The sequence below is a fragment of the Podarcis vaucheri genome, assembly GCF_965113315.1.
Source record: "Podarcis vaucheri genome assembly, chromosome: 12".
Classification (NCBI taxonomy): Eukaryota; Metazoa; Chordata; class Lepidosauria; order Squamata; family Lacertidae; genus Podarcis; species Podarcis vaucheri.
In genome coordinates this window covers 22885998-22901025 of record NC_138750.1, presented here as the reverse complement: position 1 = coordinate 22901025, position 15028 = coordinate 22885998, and the positions used below count along the sequence as shown (strand labels likewise).

General features: G+C 40.9%; 1 protein-coding gene across 4 annotated transcripts in view; it reads right to left on the bottom strand.

Moving 5' to 3' along the window:
• Positions 1-15028, bottom strand: part of THRB (thyroid hormone receptor beta) — a 191586-nt gene that overhangs the window by 71414 nt on the left and 105144 nt on the right. The gene's annotated exons all lie outside the window — the stretch shown is intronic.

Genomic DNA, 15028 nt, shown 5'->3' with positions numbered 1-15028 from the left:
CTGGAACTCACCATGAACACCTCCCTTGTTTTCTTATAATGGCAATGGTACCCACCTGATAAGTGCTGGAGTTTTTCCGGCTGAGAAAAAGCCCTGCCTTACCTAGTTCAAGACTTTAGCTGTCATTCTCTCTGTATAATAAGTGTATGTACTACAGTTCTTCCTTCTTTATTAGAGCAGTCTCTATTTTCTGGAACCCAGTCCTGATAAAACACTCTCCATTTTGTCCTTATTTCTGCCCATTGGGGAAAAAAATTATTTGTTTTTCAATATCCTGTTAGCATCTATCTTCTAACAACATGCTTCTCAGGGTCTCTAGAAGCTAAAGCTTGAGTGTCTATGCCCATTTATGCATGCATATGTACATTAAGACACCTCACGATGCACAAACCTACCATTTCAAATGTTGGTGAGGCTCGTTTTGAGTTGCCGATAGCAGCAGGGCAAGTTTGCTTTTTCTTTCTTTCTTCTGAAGACATCTTTAATCTAAAGAACAAACGCTTCCCTGCTCTTAAAGCACAGCAGGACAAGTTATTGCATGACTACAACAGACAGAATGCTGCTTTCAGCAATGAGAACAGACTATTGCAGCACAACTAGTCACTGCTAAAAAATGGAAATCTCCTGTAACAAACCATTTTTCATCAGTGGTACCAAGAGGTCTGGGGCAGAGCACTGATGGAGAAATGGTTACATTAACTACAGCTCTGCAAAATGGAACTGGAACCATCAGTTTTAAAACACCTGGTACATTTTATCTCCTTTGCAATTAAAGAAAAATACATTTGCACACCTCCAGCTACACACTGACAGTTGCGGCTCAGTACTCTAGATTGATCCAATTAACTTTATTTCCTTATTTTTATTTTCTATTGTATTGAACCAGATTGCAACTTATAATGAAATGTTTGTTCTTCATTGTTATTCTTATTAACCTTTGTTACTTTTCTACTGAAAATTTATAAATATGCTTTTTTAAAAAAATAAACAAATGATATATTACAAATGTGTTCCTGGTCTTATCTGTGATATGCATGTGGTGTATTCCCATGTTCATTCTGTAAATTGTGTGACCTCAGCCATATCCTAAGATGATGATGATTTAATTTCTTCGCTTCTTGCAGTGAGGGAACCACCAAATTAATACCTTTTAGCTGTTCACTTTTTATAAAAATTACAAGCTTGCAACAGTGATTTTTCTATAAACATGTCTCCTCCTGATGGTGCTATAAAGTCCATGGCCAGTTTTCAAATTCAGGGTTATTGCGTGGCGGTCCCCGGGTGTGCCAGCCTTAAATGTGTTAGGCCACGCCTCCCCGGCCCGCCGATTGGTTGGGCGGGTCGGTGACACGCCCGAGGATTCCCTTGCTCTCGCAGGGGCGTGGGAGGGGGTGGGCCCGCAACCCCACCTCCTCTCCATCTCGGAAGTGGCTTTATGACACCAATGTTTAACGGCAAAACACCTTAAAGTCTCACTGGGGCCGACTGTAGCTCCAGCCCTTTTTGTTCTCCAGGAGCAGACCAGAGTGAAGTCTGCCCCAATTCGGTCTCCTCCAGTAGCCCTACAGGCCACCGCAGATAGGCCAGAATTTGAATCTGGGTTTGGCGGGAACCCAGTAGGCTCCACGATGGTCAGGGGAGCGGAGCGATGGTTGGAAGGACGGGGAAGCCCAGCGTCGGGCCACAAACGACGCCCTCCGCCGGACTGGGTGAGCAGCCATTTTCTGCCTGCTCTTGGAAGGGAAACAGAAGAAACCAAGGAGAATGTAGATTGGGGCTTCAAGGCAGACTATTTCAAGGCTCAATAGGAAAGCTTCCAAGCAGGCAAATTAAAAGATATGAGATGCTGTGTTCTAAGGAATTTAAAATAAAACGCTCTTCAAAACATCGGGTGCCAAAGCACGTTGTTCTGTAGAATCACAATGCGTCCTGGTGAGCAACACCGCAAACATTTCATGTCATTGTCAACACTTGAGCAAAAGGCACCAATTGACGATACAACACTGAACAGCTGAAAGAGCTTAACTAGGCAGGGAATCTTACTACACACAATAGGAAATGGGTGCACTTTTCATGATATACTAAAACCAAATCCTTAACTTGCTTCACAGACACAGTCTGTCAAAAACAAAAGGGGGGAAATGTAGGGAGAGATTTTAAAAAAACCACACACACACACACACACACACACACACACACCTGCAAGAGATTGGTTAGCATAATCACAACAGATCATTTTAAAAGGAAAAAAAGGAAAATAATGCTTAGGAAAATATGGGGTGAGGTGTTTTATACATTAGGGCTGCCCCACAGAGAGGCCTGGTTAACTTACTTGGCTGTTAATGAGTGGTGAGCAGTCTTCTGGTATACTGATCTGCTGCTTTTTGCCACGCAACTACCTGCCTCTCGTTACGGTCGCTTATGAGCCTACTTCTTGCATTAGCTATATAAACAACATTTCATACCATTGGTTGTGCTCCTGCTATTGCACAGCTCCCCATCCAGAACACTCCACACACACACACACTTCTACCTCATCTGGAAACCTGCACGATGACTGGGATTTTAAAACATACAGAAACCTTTGCATGAAGGCTTCCCCCTAAGGAGATGGTGATACTGAATGCATGGATATAAGGTGGGCAGGACTGTGAGCCATTATGCAATAGTGGCAGCCATTGGCATGTCCTCACTGCCTCTTCTGCACATAGAAACAGCTTCACATGAATAATGCATCTAACTATCACAGGATACTCATGCTATTACTATATAGTTATTTCTACAGGGTCTAAAGTTCTCTACTCTTAACAAGATTCATTTTAGTGCACCTGCACTTTACTTAGCATTCACTCCCACTAACGGTTTAAGCAGAAATTAGAAGAGAAGGCAATAATTCCACAATGGTGGGTACCATTGGCTTCTCTTGTCTCAGCAAAATGCCTCGAAAGCCAAATCAACAAAAAGAAAATTAAAATGATGTAATCTTAACCATAAAACAAAACAAACGAATGAAAGGGTTTAAGGGGGGGATATGTGCAGAAACTGTGAAATAGGAATTGTAAAAACTAAATAAACAAACTCAGAATACTGATCAATATCCAACAGACAACGAAGAAGGTCGATCAGCTTGTTAATACATCAGTATGGTGCATGTAGCTAAACGGATATCAAAAGCCCCAATGCATTCCGATCTCAAAATATCTTCACCAACACAAAATTATGCAACCGTCTTTAAAATAAAGCCATTCCTGCAGGCTACTATAAAATTCAAAGTCAAAGAGTAAGCAAGCATTCAGGTAACATTTGAGGTGGAAGCAGTAGAAGAAGCCTAAAGCACTGGAGAGGTTTAATTCCTAAGTTGTTCAGTTTTCAGCTCACAGTGTCTATAGGAGAGATAGTCAATGTGGTCCCTTCCAGATGTTGTGGGACTTGAACTCCCTTCAGCCTCAGCCAGCAGGGGCAATGTTATTCATCAGGGATGAAGGGAGTTGCAGTCTGGCAACAATGGGGAGGGAGGACTGCCATAGATGTCATGCATATCTGAATGTGCTTGAATGATGCTTTTCCTAAATGAAGAGCCTAGTAAAATTGATAAAAATAGAGCATTAGGGTTCAACGGGGGGGGGGGGTCCTCTGTTCAAATCCTTGTTCAGCTAGGATTCACTGGAATATATTGGCCAAGTCTTTATGTCTATACTTGCTGTATGAACATTTTCTTCATCAACATAATTTTGTAAGAATAATGAAAAATGTGCTGTTTTAAAATTTACGAAGATATTTTGAAAAACACAGAAAGATGTAATAAAAAAATAAAAAAAATTGAAGAGTACCTTTGTGAAAGCATTGTCTGGCTGATACTTAACCACCAATATCCAGAACGTTTTACCTTTGCACTGCTCTGTGGAGGTTTCACTGTGGAAGTTAACTCTGAGATAAAGAGACAAGAAGGATCTGGCACAGCAAGGCTATGTCTTATCAAACATTCACTTGTTGTCCCAGAAACTGCATCTTAATGGGACTGCCATATTTTATTCATCCCATGTTTCATTTATAAATACGCAGTATCATTATCTGAGTTTGTCAAACTGCTCACTTTAAAATTTCATAGAACGCTGCTGCTTTGAGAATATGATCTTTCCAATAGCAGCAAGTCCATGATTCAGTCCAACACCTCTCTTTTAAAAAAATAATCATAATGAAGTACATACATGCCTAAACCCAGTGCTTTTTTTCCTTAAAAAAATGTTAAGGGGTACTCTCATTTTGACTCAAGAAAAATCACCATTTTGTAGTTCAAATTGGGAAAAATAAATACAGTAAAGGGACCAAAGTACAAAGATTCACAAAATGTTTAGGGGTATGCAAACCCCTGATTCTCCCCCACCCCGAAAAAAGCACTGCCTAAACCAATTTCCTCTCTTTCAACATCATAAAGCTGAAATGTGTATTATTATAACTTTATTTAATCAGCACTGGTTGCCTTTCCAGGCTTGATATAAGGCACTGATTTTGACTTTTAAAACCCTCGATGGCTTGGGACCTGTTAAGTATTACAGCCTTCCCTGAAAATATTCTGCTTCTAAGTCTTTGAGGTCATATATCTGACTATGAGTTTGGTGGGAGGGAAAGTTCAGTAAAACATGAGGAAACTCCTTGCTCCTATGTTGCGCATAGGCATTTAGGTTCAGGACCGCAAGCACTGCCTCTCCCCAGATGAATTGATCCAGACCCCGTGACCATCAACTGAGGCCCTTCTTTGAAGAGGTCTGGAGGGTGGGAACACGAGAACGGGCCTTTTCTGTGGTGGCTCCCCATTTGTGGAATGCTCTCCTCAGGGAGCCTCACCTGATGCCATAATTATATATATTTAGGTGCCAGGCAAAATCTTTCTCCTATAGCAAGGCCTTTGGCCTTTATTGGTGGCCTTTTAGAAGTGGGTGGGATATTTTTAATGTATTTTTCTCTCCTCTTGGTTTTAATGTTCCTACTTGGGTTTTATTGTCTGTTGGTTTGGTTGTCAGTTGTTCTGGGTTGCCCTGAGCTGAATAAAGCAACTTCCAAATTTAATTAACACCACCACCACCAATTTAGGCCTTTTTGTGGGCCCACCAATTTTTCTTTAAAGAGCACGTGCGAATTAAAATAAGGTTGCTTCCAGAGGCAACTTTTTTATTGCGCATCCATCCTGATTTGAAGGCAGGGGGGGTTAGATGACGTTGACTATTCACTAAACACCCCTTCTGATTTGTGGAGAGGTCAAACAACACTGCACTAAGAAAGTGTTATCACACACTTTCCAGCGCATTTTTCTGTCCCTTTCCTTATTGCAAAAAATGGGGCGAGTGTTCTGGGGGAAGGCGGTTCGTTGCACAAAAGCTCCAAAACATTTTTAATTACACAATCTGAATTTCCCAGTATGGGATTAAATCCTACCCGAAAATACATAATGAGAGCCATAAGTTCTTCAAATCGCAAGTGCAATGCTGGGAACTTGAGCGCTGGGACACTTGGGAAATGGGTGCCAGGGATCATGCAGGAAGATGCCCAAATTAAGGGCATCCCATCTATCTCCTCCCGCTTCCAAGGATTCTGGAGAATCAACACTTGGACTAACAATGCAATTCTATGCATGTTTACTTGGAAGTAAATCCCAACGAGTTCAATTGGGTTCTCCCAAGTAAATGCACATGGGATGATGCTTGAGGAGGCTATATACTGAAAGTCAGTGCCATTTGGAGGTTGTGAAGTAAGTCTGGTTCAGATCTATAACTTCCAAGTGATTTCATATGACATCTGCATGGGGAAATGCTGGAGAATTTTTAAAGAAGTAATCTGCATCTATTTAAATACTCAAGATATAAACGATTACAGACTATGCAAACAAGCCAGCTCTGTGTCTGAATCTTCAGTACAAATTAGTCATTAGAGAGTTGTATTCTTTTGGCAGTGCGACGCTAAAAAAAAGTCGCTTCTTTCCAGAATTGTCTAGTATTCTTTTGGATAAATCTGGGGTGGGGGCTGTTGTTGTTGTAAAGGTTTTTGGCTTCAGAAGAGGGAAGAGCGAGTATCCACTGCTATCTCTTAGCCATGCCAAAGCATATGGGAGATGTTTTGAAACACTCACCAGTTAAATCCATCAAAAGATGCAGCTCAGCTGACAGAAAATGACAGAAGAAATGGCATTCATGTAAATCACAAATATCACTTGGATGCTTCCCAGAGAGCAATTACAGCTTCAGACAAAACCAAACGCTACTGTTGGGGGAAGACCTTCCAGGGCGATGGAGAAAGTCAGACAACTAAAGTCCTCGGAATGACAGACCTCTGTGGAACTGGGAAAATAACACTAAAACTGAAAAGTAGTGTGGTGCCATGAGAGGCTATTAATCAAATATAGAGTCATGTCTTGTAGTGTAATTTTCCATTAGGCACAAGGTCATTTCTAAACAGGCCAAAGGGAACATGCATGCACAGAGGACGCTGTTTTGCACAACTCCTTCCAAGCACATTTAAGAACATTTAAAAAAGAAGATTTAGACACACACACACACACAAACGTATAAGCAAGGAAATTTCATAAAAGTCACCGAAGATAACTTTACTTTCTCCAAAGCTGTTCTACTGCAGACCTAAAACTAGCAAAATCTCTTACAAAGTGCCTTGCTTCCCTTAGCAAGCAGAGTCTCTCCGTGATTACAAATTGACGCTAAGTAAACTTGACAACTGATTTGGAAAATGGTTCATGCTGAAAAGCAGCAGGGTGGATCTTCCAGCCTCCCACAGCACCCGCCTCACTTATACAGAGACAAGGGTCTCATTTTGGTTATTTTATACCAGGCTAATATTTCCAACAGCGTATGGTTATTTCCATTCTCCGCTGTGTGTTGCTTGGAAAGTCAGTTGGGTTACTCTTACTGCCTTTACAGCCTAGATGGATGTTTCTCAAAAGTCACTGAGGATGCAGATAAGACATACTGTATTTTTCGCTCTATAAGACGCACCAGACTACAAGACGCACCTAGTTTTTGGAGGAGGAAAACAAGAAAAAATATATTCTGGATCTCAGAAGCCAGAACAGCAAGAGGGATCGCTGCGCAGTGAAAGCAGCGATCCCTCTTGCTGTTCTGGCTTCTGGGATAGCTGCGCAGCCTGTATTCGCTCCATAAGACGCACACACATTTCCCCTTACTTTTCAGGAGGGAAAAAGTGAGTCTTATAGAGCAAAAATACGGTACATCACTGAGGAAGCACACTGTACAGATACAGAATTGCCTGCCCATCCAAAGTGGAGACAGCACTGTTCTGTTTCTGGGTTTACCACAGACAACTATGGCCATCGTGAGGAGAGGAGGCGGGTCTGGATTGGCCATTGGCTTCATCCAGTACACTGTTCTTACGTGACACCGCTTAATTCAGTTTTCAGCACAAACTGGCAGCACTGGTCATAAGCCCACTTCTTATCAGGCACAATTTTGCCCAAGAACCTAAAAAAGTCCTGCTGGATCAAGCCAAAGGCCCACCTAGCGCAGAATCCAGTTTTCACCATGGCCAACCAGGTGCCTGTGGCAAGCAGGGCTGCAGTTCTTTCAAAACCAATGTTCCTTTTACAACAGGAACAGCAAAGCAATGAGCGAACATTTCACGAATAAACAGTTTTGCCTGAAGATCGGGGAAGGAGCAAGGCATATGACTGAGATTAGCTTCCAAATTTCTGGCCATTAGATGATGCATTCTTTTATTATTAACTCATTTTTTTGAAGAGTTCTCCCTAGAGAATAGGGGAGGGGGCATAGGAAGACGGAAGGTAGGAGACGCTCATGCAGACAACTGCAGTGCCTGGAGAAGGACAGGTTGTGTAGCCACAGCAGTGAGCAGAGGAGGAACGAGAGGAACCACCACAGTGCTGCTTCTGCAGCAGCACAACCAGATGCCTTCATCTGCCCCAACTGCAACAAAACAAATCTCCCCCATATCGGTCTCTACAGTAACTGCAGGCACTGTAACTCTTTTTAAAATATATCTTTTCGAATTTATACATTTAATTAATTTTACCATCATTTTAACATTTCAAGGTATGACTTCATTCCCCCTCCTTCTGCGGTTCCCTAAATTTATTTTTTAATATCTTCTGCATATCCAAATTCATTTAATTATCTACTTTAAATATATATTCTTATGAAACTGCAGGTTATTACAATAACCACACCAATGTTTTTAGCTGTTTATAATTTATCGGTAAAAAGTCAATAAACCATTTCCATTCATTTATACTGTATATAAAAAAATGTTATCTTGATGTCTTATTCTTCCGGTTAAGTTTCACCATTTCTGCATATTCCATAAGTTTTTGTATCCATTCTTCCTTTGCTGGGACTTCTGCTTCTTTCTACTTTGGGGCGAGTAGCATTCTTGCTGCTGTAGTCACATACATAAATAAATTTCTATACACTTCCCTATAATTCCCAAAAGAAAAGCTTCTGGTGGTTTTTTAAAAACAAAGGTTATTTTAAACATCCTATTCAATTCATTATATATCATTTCCCAGTAAGCTGTAACTTTACTACAAGACTACCACATGCACTGTAACTCTCCAACATTTGACTTCACCCGCAAAGGCACTCCTCCATCATTTCCGAGACAGATGGATGCCAACAGCATCACTCCCAGCCCAACCTGGAGATGCCAAGGGCTAGACTAGGGACCGGACCAGGGTCCTTCTAGATGTAAAGAAGATGCTCTCCCACAGATTTTTGACCGAGCTACAGGAATTGCTAAGGAAGAAACATACTAATCAAGTTAGATGACACTTATTTAAAGCCTCGGACCACTAGCAACCAGCTTTCATGGTAGCAGTCTGCTTTCATGCAGATTTCAGTTTAGCAGTGAGAACTGGCCCAAAGTATTTAGCAGGAAGTCAAGAGCAACTTATTTTTGTGCAGTGCCACACAATTCACCTTCAAGATGAGGCAGAGAAGCACTTGAATGAAGTATGTAGTTACTCGGAATCAGAATATACAGGAGCAAAGAACTGAAAGCCTCCCGCTGAGCAATTGCTTTTTCCGGTACAATGAATATTTTCCTGCCGGAACCTGCTACTTTGGTGTCTCAGCAGCATTTCCCGTAACACGCACTGAATAAAAATGTTTGGGAGTCAAGAGATGCAAACATCTAGCGAACAGCTGTGCTCTTGAAAACTGGGTTCATCAACAAGGCGATGCCAAATGGCCAAGGAGAATTTCTCTTTCCCCTCGTCTCCTTCAGCTTCTTCACCTGTGCGTCTTCAAATAAAGAGACACTTTACTGTAGCGACAGCTTTGTAGTGCATGTTCAAAAGTGGCAAAAGGTGGGCAGGGCAGATGCAGTGGGAAGTATCAGGGAGATAAGGACAGAGTCCTGTGCCAGAGAAAACTATAGTCGTACCTCAGAAATTGAATGCCTTGCAAGTCGAATGTTTAGGCTCCCGAACGCCGTAAACCTGGAAGTGATTGTTCCGATTTGCAAACGTTCTTTGGAACCCGAACGTCTGTTGCGCCTTCCGATTGGTTGCAGGAGTTTCCTGCGGCCAATTGGAATCTGTGCCTTGGTTCCAGAATGTTTTGGAAGTTGGATGGACTTCCGGAACGGATTAAGTTTGAGAACCAAGGCACGGCTGTATTTTGTATACCTTCTATTTCAAATACACATACCACAGACACATACCAACACCAAAGCCTCTCAGAATGAAGAGGCCAGCAAGAACAAGTCATGGTAAGATACTCCCCTTGCCTTGCGTAGTTTGCTCACATACTGAAGATAAATAACAAGCCCTGGAAAAGCAAAAAAAGGGACTGCCGAGATACCACAAGCCATATTTTCTTTCAACCCCAAGAAAGTAGACGTATCAGCACCAACAAGACGTGCCTAGTGTCTGACTCAGAAATGCAATTCTTGTGTATTTAAGAGCACCAACAACAAAAAATAAAATTCAGCATCAGTGTATATAAGGAGCTTTAGATTTATAAACTTGTACTTTTGCCCAATCCAACTAGTTTAAATGTAATCCCCAGTCTCCAGGGAACTCTGGGAAGCGTTTGGTGAGATATACCAGTAATTTCTCAGAGATAATTTTAAGCACATTCAGCAAATTAACATTTCCAGGGTTAACTGGGGCAGCGGAAAGAAGGGACAGCATTTAAACAGATATAAAACCAATTTATGTTTTTGAAGCATACTGAAGATGTTCCTTCTCCAACCAGCTTTGTAAGTGGAGATTGCTATCCTGGTCTGTATCTTTATTGGGCTAGAAAGTTGTTTTTTATATGTTTTGATTCTTGCCGATTTACTGTTAAATGGCTTTGGAGTGTTTTGTGGGGAGTCAATCAATCAATCAAGGTGTTGGTACTGTAGATATTCCAAGAAGAGTATCAACACAATAAACAAAAACCCTGTCAATTCAAAACAAATAATGTCCACCACAAGTTTCACCAAAGTGAAATAGCCCGACAGCGCCATACTGAATTTAACACCTCAGGTGAGCTAAGACGGGAGATTATAAACATCTTAACTGAGGGTGGAAAGGAGAGTTATAAAGATGAGTCTTCTGATACAATCCGGGGGTGGGAGCCAGAAGTTGGTCTTCAAAGCCTGTGTACCCACACATTACTGGTTTTCTTTGAAGAAAACAAGTTATTTCTCTAAAATGCCGGAAGTTGATTTGGTGAAATGTCTGGCTGGATACAAAGACTCAGTACGAGACAAATTTAGCTACCATTGATTTATAAGCTCATTAACACAATTTCTCCCACAGTGAAGAAAATCACCCTTGCTCATTAAGGTGATGGCTTGCAGTTTTACAGTAATCATAGTGACTTTTAGGTATCTGGTTTAAAAAAGAAAATAATTGAGTAACAGAATATTCAGACTGCCTGACCTTGGTGTTCCTTTCTTTTAAACCAATCAAATATGACCTTTGTGACCCTCCTCCCTCCCCATTCCCACTGCTTACGGCATTGTGAGTTTCCAGGTATATCTAGGGTTCGTGTTCCCTTTTGGGAATGAGGCACAGAGGAGACTGTGCTGTCTTTAAGATATATGGTTTATTTAAACACATATATACTGTACAACGTGAGCCTGTTATGATGGGTGGGTTTCACAGCACCAGCACCCACCAAAGGGGTTTGTTCCTCCCATAGCCACAGGCTTGGATTCAAGCAGAAATCAAACATCGTGCTCTGCCTCTCTGGGTTTCTAGCCTGCAACTTTACTTCTAGGTCACGTTACAGCAAACTCTTCTTAAGTGTTCTACTCTAAACTCTATCCGGAAACTACAACTAATCCCGAATGTGGCAGCTAGTCTGGTGACTGGGAGTGGCCGCTGAGATCATATAACACCAGTCCTGAAAGACCTACACTGGCTCCCAGTACGTTTCCGAGCACAATTCAAAGTGTTGGGGCTGACCTTTAAAGCCCTAAACGGCCTCGGCTCAGTATACCTAAAGGAGCATCTCCACCCCCATCGTTCTGCCCAGACACTGAGGTCCAGCTCCGAGGACCTTCTGGCGGTTCCCTCCCTGCGAGAAGTGAGGTTACAGGGAATGAGGCAGAGGGCCTTCTTGGTAGTGGCACCCTCCCTGTGGAACACCCTCCCATCAGATGTCCAGGAAATAAACAACGATCTGATTTTTAGAAGACATCTGTAGGCAGCCCTGTTTAGGGAAGTTTTTAATGTTTGATATTTTATTGTGTTTTTAATATTCTGTTGAGAGCTGCCCAGAGTGGCTGGGGAAACTCAGCCAGATGTGCATGGTACAAATGAATTATATTATTATTATTATTATTATTATTATTATTATTATTATTATTTGAGGGGCACACCCATTTGTCGTCTCGCACCAAGCCCCCTTGATCCTTTGCTCTCTGAATGGCCCATCACCCAGGCAATCAGGAAGCTAGCCTGGCTTAATTAGCTTTTAAGACTTGCTGGATCCATGGACTATAGCAGTATGGCAGCCCATTTAATACCCCAAACCTTTATAAAATTCTAACACTTGCTGGATGCAGGGATTAAAGAGGTCTGGCACCCACAAACCCAAAACAGTATAAATAAATGCTGAATCATATACTAAAACCTTTTCTTTTCTGGGGATGACAACCCAAAAGCATGCCTCATAATTCATAATTCACACATGTCGCTTTTTGTGGATTTAGAGGTTGTGAACGTATTGATTTATGGAATCTAGTATACCTGAAGGAGCGTCTCCACCCCCATCAGTCCGCCCGGACGCTGAGGTCCAGCGCCGAGGGCCTTCTGGCGGTTCCCTCATTGCGAGAAGCAAAGCTACAGGGAACCGGGCAGAGGGCCTTCTCGGTAGTGGCGCCCGCCCTGTGGAACGCCCTTCCAGCAGATGTCAAAGCGATAAACAACTACCTGACATTCAGGAGACATCTTAAGGCAGCCCTGTTCAGGGAAGTTTTTAACGTGTGATATTTTACTGTATTTTTGGTTTTTATGGAAGCCGCCCAGAGTGGCTGGGGAGGCCCAGCCAGATGGGCGGGGTATAAATAATAAATTATTATTATTATTATTATTATTATTATTATTATTATTATTATTATTATTATCTATGCCATTTTTTTTATAAAGCAACCAATGCTCTTTTAAATGTGTTAAGAGAGGGGGTGATTGGTTTGTTTCTGTGCTTGTTTTTATTACTTTTTTTTAGTAATGTATTTTTATGTTGCAAACTGCCTTGAGATCTATGTATGGAGGGCAGTTAATAATAATAATAATAATAATAATAATAATAATAATAATAATAATAATAATGCTATAGGCATCTGAATTGTAGCAGCTATTCTGTTACTAATACAAACAAAACCAACGCATGATTGAACACTCAATTAAGTATTCATAACATCTTTTTTAAAAAGTTTTTTAAATTGTTATTTCACTAAGATGCTTGCTTCATATACCACGGCAGAATAGTCTGGAATAGAATGGAGAGGTTGGATCTTCTTGCAGTTTATGGGACTCTCAAGAGTCTCCTCCAGCACCATAATTCAAAAGCATCATTTCTTCAGCGATCAGCCTTCTTTATGGTCCAGCTCTCACTTCCATACATCACTACTGGGAAAACCATAGCTTTAACTATTCAGACCTTTGTCGGCAAGGTGATGTCTCTGCTTTTTAAGATGCTGTCTAGGTTTGTAATTGCTTTCCTCCCAAGAAGCAGGCGTCTTTTAATTTCGTGACTGCTGCCACCATGTGCAGTGATCATGGAACCCAAGAAAGTAAAATCTCTCACTGCCTCCATTTCTTCCCCTTCTATCTGCCAGGAGTTGATGGGACCAGTGGCCATGATCTTAGTTTTTTTGATGTTGAGCTTCAGACCATATTTTGCGCTCTCCTCTTTCACCCTCATTAAAAGGTTCTTTAATTCCTCCTCACTTTCTGCCATCAAGGTTGTGCCATCTGTATATCTTAGAGGAAAAACACATCTTATACACGGAAAAGTACAGTATTTTGCTCCATTTCTAATACATAGCAGCATCTTGTGCCTTATCCCAGCAAGGATGGAGAGTCCGATTCTGCCAATTTGAAACAATTCCACTTTTTTGGTAACGGGACTGGGTTTTAACAGCACGCTCAATTCATCAGCAACTGTTGTTGCACCAACATTTAACAGTTTCCTTTCTAGTGAAAAAGGGGAGGTTGAGGGTTGTTTAGCATATTCATGAAAAACAACCAACAGTTCTGCCTGCTGCCACTTGCTCGGGCAAATCATTAGCTTTGACTATTCCTTTTTTGTTTGCTTGCTTGTTTACATGAATTAACAAAATGCATTTGATGTAAGCACTGAATTTGCGGCAGGCCACAATAAAAAGGAATTATAAAGTAGCTTTTACTTCATGGTGAGTCAAAGTATGGTTGGGTAATACATTATCAAAACCACAATATTCAAAACGGTCTATTTCAAAACAAAGCCATCATTGGATCCCCAGGGTCGTAAAGTAGTTTAATGGCAGGACTTGGGCTTTGCATGCAGAAGGTCCTGAAATCAAATCTTGGCATCACTAGGAAGTGCTGAGAATGTCCTGTCTAAAACCCTGGAGAATACTAAGCTAAATACCACTGCATGTATACCATTTGACACAATACATTTTTTTTTTTTTAATATGCTTTTTATTAGATTTTCTTCATCGCACACATCCAAGAATAAACACAGCCAATATACATTAAAGAAGACATTAAATAAGAAAAAGGAGTCAGGAAAGTAAGAAAAAAAAAGAAAGAAAAAAGTGTATATACAGACAATTTACTAAAAACGACTTCCTTCCCTCCTGATTTCGGATTTCTACCTTTAATGATTTCATCATACAACTGGTGTAGGTTTTTAGTTTATAACATTGGAAGATTTAAATCAAACCTACTGTAGTTGGTAAGTTACTAAGATTACCTTCTAAATATACCATAAATTTATTCCAATCTTCTTTTAACTTTGTATTTTTTTGATTTCTAATTCTTTGCGTCATTTTTGCCATTTCTATAAAGCCATAAAGTTTCAATTGCCAATCTTTCACCGTTGGTAAAGTTGGGTTTTTCCAATTTTGAGCAATTAGCATTCTAGCCGCCGCTGTTGCGTATTGGAAGAGGGTTTTATCTTTTTCCGGTATTTCTTTCCCCACCATCCCTAGTAAGAAGGCCTCTGGTTTTTTGGGAAATGTGAGTCTAAGGATTTTCTTCAATTCATCATATATCTGATTCCAGAATTTTTTAACTCCCTCACATGTCCACCACATATGTATGAAGTTCCCTTCATTTGTTTTACATTTCCAGCAGGCCTTGTTACCGGTCTTATACATCCTGTTTAGTTTTTCTGGGGTTAAATACCATCTATGTATCATTTTTTCTAGATTTTCTCTAATTGCCGCACTCGCTGTAAATTTTATTCCTTCACTCCATAATTTTAACCATTTCTCATTTTCTATATTGTGCCCCAAGTCTCTTGCCCATTTTACCGTAACTTCTTTAATTTCTACATCTTTTGTG